Source organism: Musca domestica, unplaced genomic scaffold (assembly GCF_030504385.1).
Source record: "Musca domestica strain aabys unplaced genomic scaffold, Musca_domestica.polishedcontigs.V.1.1 19, whole genome shotgun sequence".
Classification (NCBI taxonomy): Eukaryota; Metazoa; Arthropoda; class Insecta; order Diptera; family Muscidae; genus Musca; species Musca domestica.
Window position 1 is genome coordinate 4,740,140 of NW_026712245.1, and position 23,608 is coordinate 4,763,747.

The 23,608-nt window shown below is 32.4% G+C and overlaps 1 protein-coding gene and 1 non-coding gene across 3 annotated transcripts in view; one reads left to right on the forward strand and one right to left on the reverse strand.

Moving 5' to 3' along the window:
• LOC101890447 (protein spaetzle 3) overlaps nucleotides 1-23,608 on the forward strand; it is an 85,845-nt gene that overhangs the window by 18,532 nt on the left and 43,705 nt on the right. The window lies entirely within an intron of this gene.
• On the reverse strand, nucleotides 20,705-20,777 carry TRNAK-UUU (transfer RNA lysine (anticodon UUU)). The gene has a single exon. It is a non-coding gene; the product is annotated as a tRNA-Lys (tRNA).

Here is a 23,608-nt window from a genome sequence, read left to right on the forward strand (position 1 = left end):
CATGGATTTTTTAAGATTATTGTTTGAAAGACTTACCTTAGGTTTTTTTGAAATTTTTGTGAAATTTTTCAGAATATATTTCAGAATTGAATATATTTTAATAATCCTGGGTCAAACGACGATTTTTTTAAAGTTCTATCAAGAAACAATCTTGGGTTATTTAAAACTTAGGGACAATCACAACAAAAATACAATTTTTTTCTTTTAAATTATTTCTATTTTGAACTTGAAATTTTGAAGAAGAATTTTTCACATTTGGGTTTTAACGTGGATTTTTTAATTTTTTTTCAAATGTGGATTAGATTAAACGAAAATTTTTAAAAATACTTTTTTCAAACGTGAATTATTTAAAGATACTTTTTTTAAATGTGGATTTTTAAAAATACTTTTTTCAAACGTAGATTTTTTAAAATACTTTTTCAAATCTGGATTTTTTAAAACTACTTAAACGCGGATTTTTTTCAAAGTACTTAAAGTGGATTTTTTTAAATACTTAAATGTGGATTTTTTTAAATACTTAAACGTGGATTTTTTCAAAATACTTAAACGTGGATTTTTTCAAAATACTTTTTTCAAATGTGGATTTTTTTCAAACGTTGATTTTTTTCAAAATACTTAAACTTGTTTTTTTTAAATACTTTTTTCAAACTTGAATTTTTTCAAAATACTTTTTTCAAACGTGGATTTTTTCAAAATACTTTTTTCAAATTCAGATTTTTTAAAAATAATTTTTTTTTTAAATATTTTTTTAAACGTAGAATTTTTAAAAATACTTTTTTCAATCGTGGATTTTAGAACAGTGTTTGGCTTGCTTGTTTGGGATACCATAGTATTTTGTTGTTGCAAAAATCGTCAGGCAAAATCCCATTATTGTTGTTTTTATAAAAACAACGTTTGTTTATGAGTGGAGAACGATAGTAATGTTTACCAGGGGGTAAGGCAGGGAATACCTAGGTTTCGGAAAGAGCCACCAATCCTCATCAGTTCCCTTGTTTCTTGTCTGGGATATTCTCCCCAGAAGTTATTTAAAAAATAACTTCTATGACAAAAAACATTTTTTTTTTTATTTTTTTTTTTACCCAAGTGACGAGATCGTAAGCTCAATAGAAGAGGAACAAAAGAATTACATAAAACTAAAATTCTTTTGGGAAATCTTCTAAATCTTACAACCGCACTTATAAACATTTACATCTTTCTCCACTTGTTATGCTTTCGTTCAACCTGAACGAAGTAACATAACCATGTAAGTTTGTTTTGTCTGTTACAACAAAAACCCCTTCGTTGACCGTGCCTGTGTCTATTAATAGAACAGTGTTTGGCTTGCTTGTTTGGGATACCATAGTATTTTGTTGTTGCAAAAATCGTCAGGCAAAATCCCATTATTGTTGTTTTTATAAAAACAACGTTTGTTTATGAGTGGAGAACGATATTAATGTTTACCAGGGGGTAAGGCAGGGAATACCTAGGTTTCGGAAAGAGCCACCAATCCTCATCAGTTCCCTTGTTTCTTGTCTGGGATATTCTCCCCAGAAGTTATTTAAAAAATAACTTCTATGACAAAAAACATTTTTTTTTTTTTACCCAAGTGACGAGATCGTAAGCTCAATAGAAGAGGAACAAAAGAATTACATAAAACTAAAATTCTTTTGGAAAATCTTCTAAATCTTAAAACCGCACTTATAAATATTTACATCTTTCTCCACTTGTTATGCTTTCGTTCAACCTGAACGAAGTAACATAACCATGTAAGTTTGTTTTGTCTGTTACAACAAAAACCCCTTCGTCGACCGTGCCTGTGTCTATTAATAGAACAGTGTTTGGCTTGCTTGTTTGGGATACCATAGTATTTTGTTGTTGCAAAAAATCGTCAGGATTTTTTAAAAATACTTTTTTCAAACGTGGATTTAAAAAAAAAAAATGTTTTTAAATAGATTTTTAAAACGATTTATTTTTTCAAACGGAGATTTAAAACAATTCAAACGGAGATTTTTTAAATACTTTTTTCAAAAAAAAATTTTTAAACCTAATTTTTTAAAATATTTTAGAGGTGCATTTTTAGAAAATCTTTTTTATCAAACGTGAATTTTTAAAAATGTTCTTTTTTTGAATAAATGATCACACGTGGATTTGTTTAAACGTGAATTGTTTTAAAAAATATGTTTTTAAACACTTTTCTAATAATATTTCCCATGTAAATTAGTGTAAATGAAGTTTTTTTAAACAAAAAAAATATTTGTTTAAAATAATTTTTCACAAGAGGATTTATTTAAATGTAGATTGTTTAACAAAAAAAAAAAAATAAAAAAATAAAAAGATTATCCAAATGTGGAGTTTTTAAAAAAAAAATTTTTCAAACTTTTTTTAAATATTTCTTTCAAATGTGGATTTTTTTAAAATAATTTTTTACACGTGGATTTAAAAAAAATTGTTGCAAACATTTAGTTTTTTTTTAAACAATTTTTTCAAATGTGAATTATGTAAAAATATATTTATCAATATTGCATTTTTAATTTTTTTTTCAAACGTGGATTGGCAACGTGTTTCTTAATAGTTTTGGGATTTTTAAGAATAATTTTTTAAACTTAAATTATTTCAAGTGTTGATTTGTTAGAAATATTTTTTAAGATCCGTGGATTTTTTTTTTAAGAATATTCTTCAAGAAACATTTTTGTGAATTCAAAAAAATTTCAGAAATAAGAGCTAAGATTACGGATGAAGAAAATGTATCCATGTAAGATCCATGGACAGTATTCAATCAGAGGAATTTCTCTGTGTGTTCTTCTATAAAAGTGATTATTTCTATATATAGCAAATCTCTGATCGATTATTGAAATGGAACTTAACTATCGGTGGGCGTATACTTTGTAATAGTAACATTGTACAGATTTTTTCATCTCTACTCTAATACAATACCATCGTGTCAAATCAAACTCTCTGTACCACTGTGCACAAAGTGCATCGTACCATCTAATGTTCTCTTCTCAATATAAAAAAGAGTACTCAACGGAACACTCATCAATCTAAAAGTAAGCAAAACGTCTAATCATCAAACTATTTCATAAGCTTCAGTTGTTCGGTTGATGTGTCGTCATTGATGTATTCGCTCGTCGTACATGTCTGTACCAACATGTACGAACAAATGAATGTCTGTACTATTTTTTTTTTCAATGTGTAATACCTTTTGCATTAAATATTTTGCATTTATTTCTATTTCTTCTTTGCAATTTAATTGTTAAAACGTTGTTGAGTTAGCTTTTGTTGTTATTGTGAAGACGCTCTTTTTGTGTGACTGTCATACAAAGTTTGTCAACAAAATGCTAAGAACTACTCACAAAACGCCAACGTTCAAAGCAGAAACAACAACAACTAAACCGAAAATCGAGCATTTGAAACATTTATGCCAAACTGGTTATCGGCAATTTCGTTCGCCCATTCCATTCCTTCACTCATCTATGAGCATTTGAAGTCAGTTTGCAATTAAAAAAAAAAAAATGAAAAAAGCTAAAATTGCAAAGAGTTGGCTCATTTTGCAATAGCTCGTTGCGATTAGTATTGGCCTGTATCGTCTCCAAGACAATTTCCCATTCATTAGTTGCAATTTGTCGTCGTTATTGTTCACAGAGCTCAGAGAAGATCAATTTCAATTGTTTTTTTTTAAGCCAGCAAAAAAGTTTATTTTTTAATAGAAGTGATTTTTGTTCATAATGAAATATTATATAGTTTTTGTTAATGAAATTATTAATTGAGTGATAATAAAAATAAATTTCATAAAATAACCAAATTAAATAGATAAAAATAATTTAAAGTGCAAAGTAACTGTGTTTTAAGACGTCTGATTCCCGAGAAACGCCAAGGCAAAGTTTGTACGAATCTTAGAAATGATAATATTGAGATTTAGCATTTACTACTGGGTGTGACTAAATTAATTGTCACATAAAATTTAAGCACTAGTTTTAAAGTTTATGTCACAAGTAAATAAACAACATGCATGGGTCTATGAATTACAACGTATTTTGTGTTTAAAATAATTAAAATGGGGACATTTTTCAAAAATAAATAATGGAATTACAGGGTGAGATAAAAAAAACTGTAACAAAGTCGAACGCCATGACTTTTACATTTTTTTTAATTTTATTGAATGAAAGCAAAAAATGATGAAAAAGGCATAAAATTTTAGAATAAGTTTAGATTTGTTCGAATTGGTCACTTTAGCACGAATTATGGCCTTCAAAGGGTCAATGAAACCGTCACACGCTGCCCGAATGTTGCTCTGCGGTATTTTGGCCAATTCCCGGCGAAGCGCTTGCTTGATGTGATCGACACTTTGGTATTTTTTAGTGCCAACCTCGCTTTCCAAAATACTTCAGACACAATAGACCAACGAATTGGTATCCGGAGATTTTGGTGGCCAATAAATAATGAATTTCATGCTAATCAAGGATAGAGAACACTGAGCCCTTTGCCTAAAGGGGGTTCATACGATCAAAGTGTCCCTCATAAATATAACAATTTCAGACGCTTTTTCAGGAGATTTGAAACGATTTGGTGATCTCTCTCCGTCGTGGAAAAGAGTACGTGATATAGACCTTATAGCTACATAGGGTATATAACATTTTTTAAGACAAATCGTGGATTTTTTTAAAGAATATTTTGTTTTTTTCAAAGATCAAGTGTTTATTTATTTTTTAAAGGATGTGGATTGGATTTTCATGGAATATTGGACTTATCGTGGACATTTTAAAGAATATTTTTCTCAAAGATCAAGAGTTTATTTCTTTAAGGACCAATCGTGGATTTTTAAAGAATGTTTTTTCTTTTAAATTCAAGAGTTTATATATTTAAAGACCAAACGTGGATTTTTAGAGAATACATTTTGAAAGATCAATATTGAGTTTTTCCAAGGACTAATCTTTGATTTTTCAAGAATATTTTATCAAAGTTTTTTTTTTAGATTTTTTTTTTTAGGATCAATCGTGGATTTCTTCAAGAGTCAATCGTAGTTTTTTTTAATGTTTTTTCAAGGACCAACCGTGTTTTTTTTTTCTTGATTTTTTTAAGAATCAATCTTGGATTTTCGAAGTCGATTCTTAAAAAGAGTCTTTTAAAAATATTTTTCCAGGGACCAACCGAGGATTTTTACAGAAATTTTTTAAGGATCAACTTAACTAAGTTTGTGGATAAAAAAGTTTTTTTTTTCTTAAAATTTTTTTTTTCAAGGACCAATCGTGGACTTTTTTAAGAATAATTTAAAGGGTAAACTCAGAAATAATAGTGGATTTCTATAAGAATATTCTTAGAATTTTAGAAAAAAAAAAATTTTAAAAGACCAATGGTGAAATTTTAGCGGAAATTTGGAATTTAGAACCAAGGAGTTCAAGGACTTATAGTGAATTTTTTACAATATTTTTAAAGACCAGCATAACTTTTAAGAATATTTATTACACATCTGCAGGGGATTTTTAAGAATATTTTTCCAACAATCAATCATGGATTTTTTAGAAAAAAGGGAATAACTGTGGGTTTATGAGAATATTTTTCTAGCATCAATCGGGGATTTGTATAACCTGTTTTAAGGACGTAATTGTTTTTCATGTTGACATCTTTTATATAAATTCGTGATAACTTTATTTTGGCTTGAGGTCAACAAAGCTATAATCGATTATTATTATACCCTACAACACTATGTGTTGGGGGTATTATAAGTTTGATTGGGCCAAAAATTATGTAACACCACGAAATATTGGTTTCCCATATAGGAAAGTATATATGGATCATCCTAGCTCGCCGAGCTGAGTCGATCTAGCTATGTATGTCCGTCCGTCCGTCTGTCCGTCTGTCCGTCTGTCCGTCTGTCCGTCTGTCCATGTTAATTTGTAATCACTCTACAGGTCGCAATTATGGCCCGATCTTCACGAAATTTGGAATGGAGGTCGGGGTTGGGCCAGAATAGAACCCTATTTCTTTTTGAGATGATCGCCAAATGTTTAGGGGTTGAAATGGACCAAATACTGAAAAAATGTCGGATTTTGCAGTAGCTATACAGGTCGCAATTATAGACCAATCGACGCGGAATTTCGCATGTAGCTAGAGTTTAGGACGGGGAAGAAGCCTACCAATTTGGGTGGTCATCGGATAATATTTAGCGGGTAAAATAGACCGTATATTTTGTGTTGAATTAATTCAAAATTTTTCATTAAACCGCGAATATTTTAAATCCCGGCGAAATCCCAAAGCCATGACAAGGTTACTTCTGACCTTTACATTGATGTTAACATCCAACAAATCGGATATATAGCAAAATATGTGCGATATATATGTCTATCAAAGAAGATATGCTTGGAAAATCTCTCATATGTCGAGAACGGCTGAACTGATTTCGACAGTTCTCATTAATTCAGAATGGCCTCTTGGCTGGAAAAAAAAAACCTCTAAAAAAATCGCATAAAAATATCTCTCTAAAGATGAAAATATTGATTTTCTAAAATTTTCTCAATTTTGTCATATTTTTGGCATATTTTCATTTTGAATTAAACATTTGGTAATATTTCTACAGCTAACAAAACTAAGTAGTTATGACATCAGAATATCATATACAGATCGCATTTATGGCCCGATCCTTACGAAATTTTGAATGGGGATAAGATGAGGGTCAGAATAGAAGCCTACTCTTTTTGGAGATGATCGCCATATATTTAGGGGTTGAAATGGACCAAAAAACTGCAAAATTGTCGGCAGGTCGTAATTATCGCCCGATCATCACGCACATTTGAAAGGGGGTTACCGGACATTGCAAAAGCCAAGCAGTTTTGGATGGCCATCCAAAAATATTCAATGTGTGAAATAGTTTGCCAACTTTTGTAGACGAAATACGAAAATGTCCATTCCAGTGACTTTTTGGAGAATTCACAAATACAGGAAAGACGCACTTCTGACTATTTCGTTAACGCTGATTTCGTTGAAGAATATAGTCAAATGTCTGTATCTCATATAGATGCGTTTCAGTCAAAAACCAATAATAAATGTTAATCTTTTGCCACTTCTAGGAGATTATAGGTCTTTGAGAAATATTGGTTCCAGATCTAGGAAGACCATTTAAGTGCAACATCTACCAATAAATTGGAAATGAGCAAATTAGTTTAAGTTGCTATTATTCGAAAATTAGAGAACGAAACCTGATGGTTTTCTTTTATTATTTGTCACAATATCTTGTGGAATTCTTTCGAGTATCTCGCCTATATAAACTGTATCGTTTATTATAGTGTTGTAGGGTATTCAACGGTCGGCCCCGCTCGACTGTAGCCTTTGCTTACTTGTTAAATAATTTTCAAGACGCCACAGTAATAACGGGTTAAGACCCTAGGTTTCTTTAGATGAAATTATTTTTTTGTGAATAAAAATTCATTTAACATGGCCCGACAACGTAACAGCCACTCCTTGCTGATTTTCAAAAAAAAAAAAAAAAAAAAAAAATGGACTCCGTACACATTATACTACATTTCCATGATTTTCAAAGTAATTCCGCAATATTTCTCAGCGTTCTTAAAGAGAGTATACAAGCGGGAGGATAAAACTAATTATCTTTAAAATCAGACATAAGCTAAGTATTACCGTTCACGAAATAAACACTAGCTGAAATAATATTAGATTGTGAATTCTTTATTTACTGAGGAACTTTTAAGAACCTTCTATCTATAGAAGTGTTTTTGATGTCCTTCTATCTTTTGAATACCTTTTCAGAGCTTTCTTCTACAGATGATCTATTGTAGGTATTTTTTTAAGATGTCGTCTTAATGGCTTTCTTCCCGTCTAATACCTTTTGAAGATATTCTACCTATATAAGTTCTCTCGAAGGGTGTTTGCCCTTAAGGCTCTTCTTTCTATAGAAGACCTATTAAAGACATATCTATGGAATACCTCTTGGGTATAAGACGGTTTGCGAGCCGTTTTTTAAGACCTCTTGAGGTCTTAAAAAACGGTCTTTTTTTTTGAGGTCTTTTGAACATTTTTTAAGACCTACTTGAAGGTATTCTATCTACAAAAGACTTCATTGCTACCTTTTTTTCTATTGAAGTCCTTTTGTGGGCCTTCTATTAACGAAAAACTTCATGAAGAACTTCCATTCACAAAACGTCTCCCAAGGATACCAAAAAATTGTTCTATTCATGGAATCCCTTGAAAGTCTTTTGTCTTTGAAAGGCTATTTTGATAGCCTACTATCTTTAGAAGACTTATCTGCCATTTTCTTTCTTTTAGTGTAAAGTTTTTGGGGTCTGTTCCCCGTGTTTTTAATTTTACAAAAATTTACAATTCTTACAATGCTCACATTTTTTCGAAAATCCCAAAATAAAATATCACTGTCTGTAATTATTGTTTTTTTTTATTGGAAATTCCAAAACCTTGAATAAAAACTGCATTGTGCAGACCTCAGTTGAGAAAAATGACAATATTGTCCATTTCTCACATCCCAATATTTTTGTCCACATTGGAGCTCTAGGTAGGTACGAGCACCTACCCCACAACATTTTAAAAACTTTTGGAAAATACGATAGTAAATTTTTCATATAAAACAAATCGTGCACCCATATTTTGTCCTTTCGAAGTCGATTCTTAAAAAGAGTCTTTTAAAAATATTTTTCCAGGGACCAACCGAGGATTTTTACAGAAATTTTTTAAGGATCAACTTAACTAAGTTTGTGGATAAAAAAGTTTTTTTTTTCTTAAAATTTTTTTTTTCAAGGACCAATCGTGGACTTTTTTAAGAATAATTTAAAGGGTAAACTCAGAAATAATAGTGGATTTCTATAAGAATATTCTTAGAATTTTAGAAAAAAAAAAATTTTAAAAGACCAATGGTGAAATTTTAGCGGAAATTTGGAATTTAGAACCAAGGAGTTCAAGGACTTATAGTGAATTTTTTACAATATTTTTAAAGACCAGCATAACTTTTAAGAATATTTATTACACATCTGCAGGGGATTTTTAAGAATATTTTTCCAACAATCAATCATGGATTTTTTAGAAAAAAGGGAATAACTGTGGGTTTATGAGAATATTTTTCTAGCATCAATCGGGGATTTGTATAACCTGTTTTAAGGACGTAATTGTTTTTCATGTTGACATCTTTTATATAAATTCGTGATAACTTTATTTTGGCTTGAGGTCAACAAAGCTATAATCGATTATTATTAAATAATTTTCAAGACGCCACAGTAATAACGGGTTAAGACCCTAGGTTTCTTTAGATGAAATTATTTTTTTGTGAATAAAAATTCATTTAACATGGCCCGACAACGTAACAGCCACTCCTTGCTGATTTTCAAAAAAAAAAAAAAAAAAAAAAATGGACTCCGTACACATTATACTACATTTCCATGATTTTCAAAGTAATTCCGCAATATTTCTCAGCGTTCTTAAAGAGAGTATACAAGCGGGAGGATAAAACTAATTATCTTTAAAATCAGACATAAGCTAAGTATTACCGTTCACGAAATAAACACTAGCTGAAATAATATTAGATTGTGAATTCTTTATTTACTGAGGAACTTTTAAGAACCTTCTATCTATAGAAGTGTTTTTGATGTCCTTCTATCTTTTGAATACCTTTTCAGAGCTTTCTTCTACAGATGATCTATTGTAGGTATTTTTTTAAGATGTCGTCTTAATGGCTTTCTTCCCGTCTAATACCTTTTGAAGATATTCTACCTATATAAGTTCTCTCGAAGGGTGTTTGCCCTTAAGGCTCTTCTTTCTATAGAAGACCTATTAAAGACATATCTATGGAATACCTCTTGGGTATAAGACGGTTTGCGAGCCGTTTTTTAAGACCTCTTGAGGTCTTAAAAAACGGTCTTTTTTTTTGAGGTCTTTTGAACATTTTTTAAGACCTACTTGAAGGTATTCTATCTACAAAAGACTTCATTGCTACCTTTTTTTCTATTGAAGTCCTTTTGTGGGCCTTCTATTAACGAAAAACTTCATGAAGAACTTCCATTCACAAAACGTCTCCCAAGGATACCAAAAAATTGTTCTATTCATGGAATCCCTTGAAAGTCTTTTGTCTTTGAAAGGCTATTTTGATAGCCTACTATCTTTAGAAGACTTATCTGCCATTTTCTTTCTTTTAGTGTAAAGTTTTTGGGGTCTGTTCCCCGTGTTTTTAATTTTACAAAAATTTACAATTCTTACAATGCTCACATTTTTTCGAAAATCCCAAAATAAAATATCACTGTCTGTAATTATTGTTTTTTTTTATTGGAAATTCCAAAACCTTGAATAAAAACTGCATTGTGCAGACCTCAGTTGAGAAAAATGACAATATTGTCCATTTCTCACATCCCAATATTTTTGTCCACATTGGAGCTCTAGGTAGGTACGAGCACCTACCCCACAACATTTTAAAAACTTTTGGAAAATACGATAGTAAATTTTTCATATAAAACAAATCGTGCACCCATATTTTGTCCTTTGGAAATAATTAGTTCAATAGGTTAGAGATGTTAATGGAAAATATTGGCCTATTGTTAGTGAAGGTTATAGGTTTTGTTGAAAATGTGCGTTTAAATTCAGAAACAGCTTCTATAAATAATTTCCCCTAATGGCATATGTGTTACCATCAACTTCTTTCTCTTCGAATCAAACAGAATTTGGGGACATGCAAAAAAATTCAGCCTAGAATAAAGTCTGCATAATTTTAGATTCATTTATTGTTCCCATATCGATATTAATTAAATTTTACTTCCGATATTGATTTTAAGTCTCCCCAAGCCTAAATATGACATTTGGTTATAGCTCTTATATATATTTCAGCAGATTTAAAGTTTAAATTTCTTGACTGTCACCAGTACATACCCTTGTCATTTTATGTTCATATCAGTTCAGATTTAGGTATAGCTGGGCTACATAATATATTTCATCTGTTTTTTAAAATTATACTATACCAAATCTCAAGATACATATAGATTTGTCATGGTAAACACTATCCAAAGTAGTGTAGGCTAGACTGCCCGTCCATCTTTTTTCCTTCCTTAATGAGTTCTTATTTTTTAAATACTATTTAGAATATGAATAGACCTACCTCAATGAGACAGCAATTATAAAAATGTCTGAGCAAATCGAAACACAAAAGCCCACACATCACTTTCATTGAGATTCGTTAAAAATAAACAAAATGCAATAAATTGTTTGATTTGATGGATGCTACAACTTCTATAAATAGTTTGGTGATGAGTAGATGGGTACCAGCCCCCACACAGCAAAACAATCAGAATGAATTTCAAAATCTTTTGAAAACATAGGCAGTCTACCTCAGCTGAGTGTAATGACCAATCAACATTGTAACAAATCTCATATTTCCCCTTGGTTAATATAAAATGTACACTCAACCGCTAGTGTTGTTATAACCAATAGTTAAAATGCCATTATACCGTTATGAACACAAAAATTAACAATTTAATCTATAATTAAATTTCTAACTGCATTTAAAAAACAATTAAACATGGGAATGTTATTCTCAATCGCATTCTCTTTATATCCCTCTCTCTCTCTGTTTCTCATTCTCACTGTAAATGTCTGTGGCACACTAGAGAGTACCACATAACATGCGTTTGTGTCTTAAGTCTTTCGTTTCAATGCATCTCCTCTCGAGATAAACAAACAAATGCCAGCTGAGAACAAAAAAAGAAAAAAAAATATGCAAATTAAAAAAAAATTGTAAAAAATAGTTAACAGAAATAAAACTTGTTCCCGTTCCATACAATCTTCCGTATTACATTTTACTCGAACACATATAAAAAACAAGTAAGCAAAGGCTACAGTCGAGCGGAGCCGACCGTTGAATACCCTACAACACTGTAATAAACGATACAGTTTATATAGGCGAGATACTCGAAAGAATTCCACAAGATATTGTGACAAATTATAAAAGAAAACAATCAGGTTCCGTTCTCGAATTTTCGAATAATAGCAACTTAAACTAATTTGCTCATTTCCAATTTATTGGCAGATGTTGCACGTAAATGGTCTTCCTAGATCTGGAACCAATATTTCCCAAAGACCTATAATCTCTCAGAAGTGGCAAAGGATTAACATTTATTATTGGTTTTTGACTGAAACGCATCTATATGAGATACAGACATTTGACTATATCCTTCAACGAAATCAGCGTTAACGAAATAGTCAGAAGTGCGTCTTTCCTGTATTTGTGAATTCTCCAAAAAGTCACTGGAATGGACATTTTCGTATTTCGTCTACAAAAGTTGGCAAACTATTTCGCAGATTGAATATTTTTGGATGGCCATACAAAACTGCTTGGCTCTTGCAATGTCCGGTAAGCCCCATTCAAATGTGCGTGAGGGTCGGACGATAATTACGACCTGCAGACAATTTTGCAGTTTTTTGGTCCATTTCAAAATATATGGCGATCATCTCCAAAAAGAGTAGGCTTCTATTCTGACCCTCATCTGATCCCCATGCAAAATTTCGTTAGGATCGGGCCATAAATGAGATCTGTATAGAATATCCTGATATCCTAACTACTTAGTTTTGTTAGCTGTAGAAATATTACCAAATGTTTAATTCAAAATTAAAATATGCCAAAAATATGACAAAATTGAAAAATATGAGAAAATGTTACAAAACCAATATTTTCATCTTTAGAGAGATATTTTTATGCGATTTTTTTAGACGTTTTATGTTTCTTGCCAAGAGACCATTCTGAATTAATGAGAACTGTCGAAATCAGTTCAGCCGTTCTCGACATATAAGAGATTTTTCAAGCATATCATCTTTGATAAACATATATATCGCACATATTTTGCTATATATCCGTTTTGTTTGATGTTAACATCAATGTAAATATCAGAAGTAACCTTGTCATGGCTTTGTGATTTCGCCGGGATTTAAAATATTCGCGGTTTAATGAAAAATTTTGAATTTTTTCAACACAAAATATATGGTCTATTTTACCCGCTAAATATTATCCGATGACCACCCAAATTGGTAGGCTTCTTCCCCGCCCTAAACTCCAGCTACATGCGAAATTCCGCGTCGATTGGTCTATAATTGCGACCTGTATAGCTACTGAAAAATCCGACATTTTTTCAGTATTTGGTCCATTTCAACCCCTAAACATTTGGCGATCATCTCCAAAAGAAATAGGGTTCTATTCTGACCCCAGACCCACATCCATTCTAAATTTCGTGAAGATCGGGCCATAATTGCGACCTGTAGAGTGATTACAAATTAACATGGACAGACGGACAGACGGACAGACGGACAGACGGACGGACGGACATACATAGCTAGATCGACTCAGCTCGGCGAGCTAGGAAGATCCATATATACTTTCCTATGTGGGAAACCAATATTTCGAGGTGTTACATAATTTTTGGCCCAATCAAACTTATAATACCCCCAACACATAGTGTTGTAGGGTATAACAAACAATTACAAATAGAAGCAAATATTTTCCAACATTTCAAAAGTGAAAAGTTGTAATAAACGTTTAAAATTGATTTCAAACAACAATTTATAAACTCAACTATAAATGCAAATTAATTTTGCATCCATATGCACGAGAGAGCCAGATCCAGAGACACGATTTATTTTCGTATTTAAACAATATTTATAGTTGAGATCAAATAACTTGTGATTGGTTTAATTTATATTGAAAAAAGAAACATATTTATTCTTTTTTCTATAAAACACAAATGTGGTTCAACTAACAGCTACTAGGGGAGAAGGGAGGAAGGGGGAGTGGCTTAAATACAAACTTGTTTTGTTTAATGTGAAAAAATACAATATTTTAACGACGTTAATAAAAGTTCAATACAACTAATACATGGACAATGTGCTACAGACACATGCAGGGACCCGCTAGACCGACAATACTTGGTTCTATGCTACTGCATACGTCATCGATTAGTGATCGTCTAAGAATGTAAATGTGTGTTGTTAAATATGTAACATTTATATTAGCAGCGGGTAAGAAGTTGGCACTGTGCTTCAACAAAGACATTTTTTAGCATGAAAAATAAAGCCCAAGAGAGATTCGTATTTCTGAGGACTCAAAATTCTGGAGAAAACCTCAGATGATTTTTGGAAAAACGTTTAAAAAAAATTATGAGATTCCTCACAAAATCTTATGAATAGAAGTGGTATTCGAAATGTCTATATACGATGGAATAAATTATCCGAAATGTCAATATACGATCAAATCAGATTGCTACTTTGATGAATAAGTCGGCAAGTTTAGTTTTTCATCAGAACGAATTTTGGAAGTCATTCGCATGGAAAATTCTTTGAACTTCGGTCACTTACCACCTACTAGTTTCACCATTACCGCCCTGTTACAATTTTTTTTTAAAGTAGACACCGTATCTGTGCCTCTTGATTGTGGGTAGTTTCAAGGCCAGAATTTGCAAACAAAATAGCTTCAATAGTTATCTTGGATAATATTGCAATAAAAATTGCACTTATGAACACAACCTAAAACTTATCTTGAGGTCTTATAACTTAAATTTTATCTTGATTGATAACACTGTGTACTAAATGTAAAAAATCGTAGAACATAAGTCATTAAACGAGTTTCTGATCAAACTCGTAAAATGTATGTTTGCTTAGCATGGGAAAAAAGGAAAATCACTGTCATTATTCTACGCAATAAATTGAAACCGAAAATAAATTTTTTTTAAGTCTTAAATATCATAGCAATAAATATTAATAGACTTCCAATTTTTTATTACAATGTACGGCAGTAAAACTGCCAATGGAAATGTGGCACAATTTGGAGGTCATGGTCTGTTGAAGTCACAATAGACCTCACGCTATTAGAGATAGAGCTTTAACATTTAGTTTTGGCAATGACATTATTCCCAGGATGTTTGGTATTGAAAATAGAGTATATAAGTCCACGTACAGGCATAACACCCATATCATGATACCCCCAGATTTTCACCCTTTTTAAGGCTTTATACATCGAAGTTATGTTTTATAATTTTGACCATTTATTGACAAAAGAAAATAGAATTTGGTACCAGACAACAAATTCATATAAATATTTTCATTGTGTTTTAGTCTAAATCGTGTGTTTCTTTCGTTTTATATTCGGCTAGCAAGTGTACATTAAAAAATGTTGATTAGTTCCAAAAGCTCGTGTTAAGTTTGACAACATTTTTTAACCAAAACTTCATACATCGTATTAATTTACAGTCTTTAAAGGTTTCATATATTACTCATGTTTTTCCTTTAAGCAATAATAGGAAAATGTTAATTTTCCAGCAAAAAATTAAAAACTTTTAACTTTTAAGTTTATTGAGAAGGATCTTAGTAAAACCACTGCAAAGCAGAACTATTTCAACGTCTCCATATGTACAGGGTCAGATGGAAAAACTGCAACCAACTTCAGGCTGCTATTAAAATTATTCTAGTGACAGCTCAATATATTGTTTACAAGCATACGAAAGCATTTTGGTGAGAATTTTGCAGAAAAAAAGTTATTCGTGATGGAATTCCAGCGTGAAAATGTGCACATTCGGTTGGCCACCAAAAATCAAGCGCCGGCCATGGTGATGGTGTGGGCCGCCATAACAGCCGAAGGTGTCGAATTCAAAACTTATTCTAAAATTTTAAGCTATTTCCAACATGTTTGCTTTCATTCAAAAAAATTCAAAAATTATGGCGTTTGACTTTGGTGCATTTTTTTCTCACCCTGTAGAATGGCCTCAATATCAAATTCCAAAACCAAATTTAGTATGCATATCCCAAAAAATCTAAATCTTTCTATCTTAGACAATTGTCCAAACTTAGTACAAATTAGTACTTTCCGAACAATTGTAGTACGCATTTTCAAAACCAGCTCCAGATCCAAAAGTGAAGTCTATATCAAATTTCAGGATTTCAGTTCTACTTTCACGCAACATCAAATTTAGTATAATTTTGGGACTTGTTGTACAAATATAGTACACATTTTTAAAAACACATTCAAATCTCAACACCATATACCAACAGAGACCTCAATATCAAATTCGAATAATTATAGCACGCATTTCCAAAACCACATCCATATCTTAACCACAGACACCAACAGTGATATCTAATCAAATTTCAGGATTTCAGCTCTATTCCTTAACCCAATGCCTAATTTAGTTCTTTTGGAACTATTAAAGTACACATTTCCAAAAACACCTTCATATCTCAATTCTAGATACCAACAGAGACCTCAGAATCAAATTTGAAGCTTCCATCCCTATCCCTTCACCCAATAACAAATTTAGTACCATTTAGTACTTTTCGAACTATTATAGTGCACATTTCCAAAACTACTTCTATAGGATTTCAGCTCTATTTCTTCATCCAATACCAAATTAAGTACAATTCAGTACTTTTCATACAATTATAGTTCATAGTTCCGAAACCAACATTTTGACCAATTGTTCCAAATAGAGTACTATTTAGTACTTTTCGTACACTTGTAGTAAACATTTCCAAAACCAACTCTTTATCACAAACCTACCACCAACAGGGACTCCAATAAAAATTTCCAAAAATTCCAGCAGAATTCGTTTACCCTAAACCTAACTATTCCAAATTTAGTACCATTTAGTACAGTTCGCTCACTTAGTAAATATTTCACCTCCACCACCTCCATATCTTAACTCCATATACTAACAGAGACCCCAATACCAAATTTGATGATTCCAGCCGTATCCCAATACCAAATTTTAGTACTTTAGTACTTTTCATACAAATATAGGGCACATTTCCAATCATCAGTAATTTAAATATCAAATTTCAGAATTTTATCTTTATCCCGTCACTCAATACCAATACTATTCAGTAGTTTTCGTACAATCATAGTTTACATTTCCGAAATCACTATCAGGCTCCAAATTCCAGATTTCAAGCATTATTTCTTCAACCAAACTGTACCAAATATAGTAGTATTTAGTACTTTCGTGCACTTGTAGTAAACGTCTTCAAAATCACCTCCTTACATCGATCCCATTTCCAAAAATTGATTCACATGCCAAGTTTCAAGATTTTGCCACTATCCGTTCACATAATTCCAAATGGTACCAAATTTAGTGCGTTTTAGTACTTTTGGTACACGTATTTTTAGAATTTCTAAAAACCCTTTAGTTTGCCTGTTCTACAAAAAATCAAAGCCTCTAACTCGAAATATCAGACTTTTAGCTCTATTCCCTACCCATAAACAGAAGTTAATATTATTTAGTACTTTTCGTATTTTTTAGTACGTATTTCCATATTACCCGCCATGTAGGTACTTATGCCTAATTTCAGACTTCCTCTCAATTTTTTACTCCCTTTAGTTCTTTTTGGTACGTATTTCCAAAACCACCTCCAAATCTAAGTCCTACACACTAACAGTGATTCTAATGCCAAATTTCAGATTTCAAGCAGTATCCGTTAACGCAATACCAATATTTAGTATGCTTGCTGAACGCATTTCCAAAACCCCACACTTTGTCTTAACCCTAATACACCAAGAGAGACCCCCATACCAACATTTTAAATTTCCATATCATTCTGTTCAACCAAAATTCATTTTTCCCACATTTAGTACAAATGTTACAATTAGTACAAAACATCTACTTATATCAACACAACTTCCCAAAACTTAATTCTTAGACCAAATATCAAGATTTTAGCTCTACCCTTTCAAAAAATACGAAAAGGTGCGACATTTAGTGCGTTTTAGTATATTTAGTATACATTCTAGTATGAATTTCCCAGAACCCAGTCTTATCTCACCCCTACCCACTTATGGCTCACTTCACAATTTCAGGATGCTAGCTTCAGCCGTTTTGCCGTGTCGTTGATGAATCAGTCCGACAGCGGATTATTTTTTATTCTTTAATATATAAAGGGAGAGTGTTAAAATTTAGTATAGGGGCCAATAAGTGTGTACAGTTAAGCTAAAGCGGTTCCAAATTGGCAGACTTGGAATTGTATTGATGAATTTTGGTATTGGGATCACTGTTTAGGTAAGGAGGTAAATTTAGAAATAAGTACTATAACGTGTACGAGAAGTACTATTGCTATAAAGGTCACTGAGATAAATGTAAGTGTACGAAAAGTACTAAATTGGGAATGGTTGCATGAATAGATTTGGCATCATGAATTTTCACTCTGATTGTGCGATATCAGAATCCACTATGTGTGTAAAGGATTTAGATAATGAGGTATTTTTATAAAAACGTACTTTATAGTGTACGAAAAGTACTAAATTTGGTAGAGTAGTACTAGTGCTGGAATTATTAATTTATATATAAAATAAATTATTCCCATTTTAGCTAATGAAGTAGTGGGGATTTTCTAGTATTTATGTATAAGAACATTCATACGTATGTATGTTATCGACCTAGCATTATGAGCCTTACTTGAAATTCTCCCCAGTAAATAATTGTCTTCTTAGAAAACTTTGACTCAGGATGTCAATTCATCATATCCAATGGCAAACAAGTAAAACCAATTACATGTCCACATGTGTTGCGTCACGTGACAATATTTGTTACGTTGACTTTTAATTCTGTTTGCCACAATTTAATTAAACCCAACCATGCCTCCATGCACTACAGAACACACACACACACATTCTGTTCTTTGGCAGGAACATTTGTGACTCGCAACAAAATTCAAATTTATCAAAAGCCCCAGCAAGAAAAAAAAAATGAAAGGTCTCGATTGCCTTGAATTTGTGTATCTGCAGATAGTCTGCATCATAAACACGATTTATGGTGATTTGCTAAAGTTGACACACGATTGGTGGTAGAATGCAAAAATAAACCAAGAACAACCAAATGGGAGAAGGAATCCAAGAACATAACTCTCTCAGTGACATGGAATCTTTTGACAAGAACTACTGGCACCAGATGTTGTCGTTCTAAGTTGGTTCGTAATCTGATAATAATTCCAACACGTCACATTTGAAAATTGTGCCGGTAGCTCCGCGCTAGTTGCTAACCCTCAATTGTAATTATCACTTGGTTTTTTTTTTTTGATTTTGTTATTTATAGGCAAACGTTTTTCTTGCAAAATAATTTTGCACGTTTTTTTTTTTAGAATTTTAATAAAACACCGTTTTTGTTGTAATATGAAACATAATTCAGTTATGTGACAAATTACTGTAATTATTGTTATCGATCAATTACTATTACCTCTAATAAAAATGACAGTCTCTTAAAATTAGCTATGTGTGAATATGGTATGAGTTTCTGACTAATGCTCCAATATTAGACTTCTTAGGCATAGAGTATAGAGTTAATTGGATATTGGACAGGTTTTAATTTAGATACGAGCCAAAAAATGTGGGGACCTCTAGTGTATGGTTAAGTTTATACAAAGTCCCAAAAAAGTTTTGGCTTGACAACCCAAATTAATTTTGGTGTTCTGGTAATTTATAAATTATTATTTATGAACAGAAAGAGAATCAGAATTTTTCTCTCGCTCATACTTCAACGATATATAATCCATTGTTACAAGTGGTTCACTTTTATATACCCTACACCACATTGTGGTCAGGATATTATTTCTTCGTGTATTTGTTTGTAAAATAGGGAAGGATGCGAGATAGACCCATAACTAATTTTGATGATCTGCATAGAATCACATTCGGAATCGATGTACGCATGTCTGTCCCCCTCTCTCTGTCCGTCTGTTCATGCATTTTTGTAAACAAAGTACAGCTCGCATTTATTGTCCAAACAAAATGAAATTTTATACAAATCATTTGTTTGTGCCAATGACGAACCCTATTGAAAATAAGCAAATGACCTGAATTTTGGCATATTTTTAATGCCGATCTTGCTTTCCAAAATACTCCAACCACAAGAGTCTAACGGATTGGTATGCGGAGATTTTGGTGGCCATTGTGTGCTGGAAATGAAGCGAGGAACCTCATTTTGTAGCCATTCTTGGGTGGCGCGTGCTGAGTCCAGTTGGAATGTCCAAGGCCTACGGCCAAAATGTTTGCGTGCCTAAGGCTTTAATACACCCTCCAGAATATTTTCGCGATGATGTTCGGCATTTATTTTGATGATGATACGAGCGGAGAGCGACCATCAGCCGTTATGGCGGCCCACACCATCACCATGACCGGCGTTTGAGTTCTGGTGGCCAACCGTCATTTTGTTTGTTTACAAACAGCTGGACAATGTTTTCTCATCGGAGGAAACCAAATTCGGCAGTTCACCACTTTTGGCCAAGCAAAGCTCTTAAGCTATTTTGATTCTATCTTCTTGAAGTCGCTTCTTTACTTTTCGAACCATTTCTGCTGATGTTGCTGTTTTCTTCTGTCCACGGCAACGAGCGATGGTACGCGACACAAAATATTTATTCACATTTTAATGCTGAAGTGCTCTTACGATAGTCACTTGTGGTTTTCGAGCCAAATATAAAGAAATCACACTATCACGCTTGAATTCCATCACACCCTCCAGAATATAACTTTTTTCTGGAAAATTCTCTTTTGTACGCTTGTAAACAATATAATTTAATAATAATAATGATAATAATAATAATAATAATAATAATAATAATAATAATAATAATAATAATAATAATAATAATAATAATAATAATAATAATTTTAACAGCTGTCGGACGAGTGGCTTAGAAATGACAGCTGTCTAAAGTTAGTTGCAGTTTTTTATCTCACCTTTTAGATATGGATAGAAAAAAGTTATGCCGCCCGAGCAGCGACTTGAACCCTGGACCCTTGGATTAAAAGTCCAATGCTCTACCGACTGAGCTACCCGGGCTGTGTATCGAGACCCTTGACCCCCTTAAAGTCCTTTATGTGGGGAATATACTAAAATAAATGCCAATGTGAAAAATTGTTTGTATGATGGTTTAAATCGATTGGTGAATGTGGTTCAGACCCGCGAAACAGGTAAAATCAGGAGGGACCTTTGTATGGGCGATACTCTAAAATATTGACCTACATATATATTAAATTTTATGCCAAGAGGTTTTCTACCGCCTTAGAAACCAAGATGCCAAATAAGGGCAAAATAAAATAAGAAAATGTCCAAGCCCCCGAAAATGGTTTAAATCATATGGGGGTTAACCAATTTTTTGATAATTTTTTTCAAGGATGGTTTATTTTTACTATCAACTCAAACTACCAACATTATCCGAATTTTTTTTTATCAAATATTTGGTTAAAAATGTAAAATATACTTGAAATCGGGTTATACCCTTTTATGAGGCGGAGCGACATGACCCATATCACGACCTGTATCTTGAAAGCTAGTTTTTCTCTTTTCAAACTTCATCGATACCTATTCCAATGTATCAAAGTGTTTCACATCATTACAGATTCCTTTTGGCCTATTTTCTGATTGTCCTATTCCCCCTTTTTATATATTGTGGTCATTGTTGTGGTTACTTTACGCAATAAGGGCCTAATTGATAGCACTTACATGGAAGGCATGAAAGAGAAAGTTGTCTGCAAAATTAGGTCTTGAATGTTGGCGAGCATAAAAAAGGGACTGGAAATACTTCAACTGATTCATGATTACGGTACCGATGACGATGTTATGCGTGCAATTTTCAATCCAAAGCAAAAATCACAAAAAAAAAAACGAATCACGTAACACCAATGTTAAGCAGGGAATATGTGGAGCAATTGTATGCAATTTGGAAACCTATATATATTTCTGTGTCACAATGTGCCCCAGATAAAATGCAAAATAGCTTTACTCAAATGTTGTTTTTTTTTTTTTTTTAAAGAAATTAAGAAAGTTCGATTCCACTACAAGAAATATTAAAATCATTTATTTCCCATTTTTGAAACAATTGTATTTTAGCTTATTTTGCATTTTACCCTAAGCAAGATTTCTTTTGAAATGCATTTTTTTGGGAATTCAAAAGCAAAAAAAAAATAAATTGCATTTATGAAACGCCATACAAAAGAAGACGACAGCGATGCACTCAATAACACGAAAACAAGCACAAAATCGTGCAAAAACCTACAACCGCAATTAAAAGCGACCCCAAAAACCATACCAAAAATAATCGCTCATATATACCTACAAACATATGCACACGGGTTGCATATGTATTTAATTATCATGCAGCACTGACTGCATTTTGCTCCGACGAGACAAGAATAACATTTTTATATCTGTTTTTTGGTATGAATTCCTCTTTCCGGCGATAATGAATTTCTTGTCCATCAGCTGCGTTGGTTTAACTTGAAGGGATCTTTTTTTTGGTTGGTTGATCAGCTTTTCTGCTGTGTAGCTACTCAATAATGAATTGATATTGAATATCACTTCGATTTCGAGTGATCCATAAAATGCATGCATGGCAGGATTTAAGTGCATGCAAATGTTGCTCATAAAACTGCCAAACATTGCAGTTTTGTATCAAGGTTTTGGAATTTCCAAAAAACCGAAATTTTTTTTCCACATTTACCACAAACGTTACTATGGTTTTTTTCGAGAAAAAAATATGTGCTCATTGAAAACATTGTAAATGGTTGTAAAATTGTAAATAAGCAGAGCAGATTCTTAAACACACTGCACAAAAATAAAAAGATATCCTTAAAGGGGTCTTCCAAAGATGGAAAAGCATTAGGAGAACCTTTATAGATAAAAGACTTTCAAAGAGGTATTTATCAATGGTAGACCTTCAATAGGACTTCAATCAATAAAGGACCTCAGGGAGATTCTCAAAAGGCTTTCCATAGATAGAAGCTCCTAGAGATAGAATAAGTCTTAAATAAATAGATGCCAGGCAAGTTGTCTTCTGTAGAGAGCATCCCTTCAAGAGATATATTTTATAGACAGCAAACATTCCAGGGACCTTCTTTTAAAAGGAACCCTTCACTAGATTTTCTTTTAATAAATATAGAACTATCCAGAGTTCTTCAATGGAAGAATGGATGGAAGGCCTTCAGAGATGTTTAAAAGATAGAAGGACCTCAAAATGTCTTAAAAAAGGGGCCTCAGAACGACTTCTATAGGCAGAAGGCTCTCAACAGGATTTCAGGATCCCTGAGGAAGACTTTTATAGATAGCCTTTTATAGATAGAACAAGTAAAAAAGCTGTACAATTCTCAAACACAATAAAATCCGTTAAAAATTCTGTAAAAATCTTAGAAAAACCGAATGTAGCTCTTATATTAGGGTCAATAAGACGACATGGACCTGCCTAGGTAACTTTTGTCATAAGCCATTACAATATTCAAATGCGTAACTTAGAAAAAAATCGGTGAATAATGTAGCTAAAGTCATCAAAATACCGAATATAGTTAGGTACCATGGGGGTTATAAAACGTGGACCTGTACAGACAATTTTCTGTCTAAGGCTGAAGTATTCATTGCGAACTTCAAATACGACATCTGAAACAATTTCGGTGGGTATCGTACCTAAAATCGTCAAAATACCGAATATCCGGAGATACCGTTAAATGGGGGCTATACGAAGACGTGGACCTGCACAGACAATTTTCTCTCTTAGGCTGTAGTATTCATTGTGAACTTCAAATAAAAAATTTGAAACAATTCCGGTGAATAATTTCGCTAAAATCATCAACATACCGAATATCGGGAGGTACCGTTATATGGGGGCTATACGAAGACGT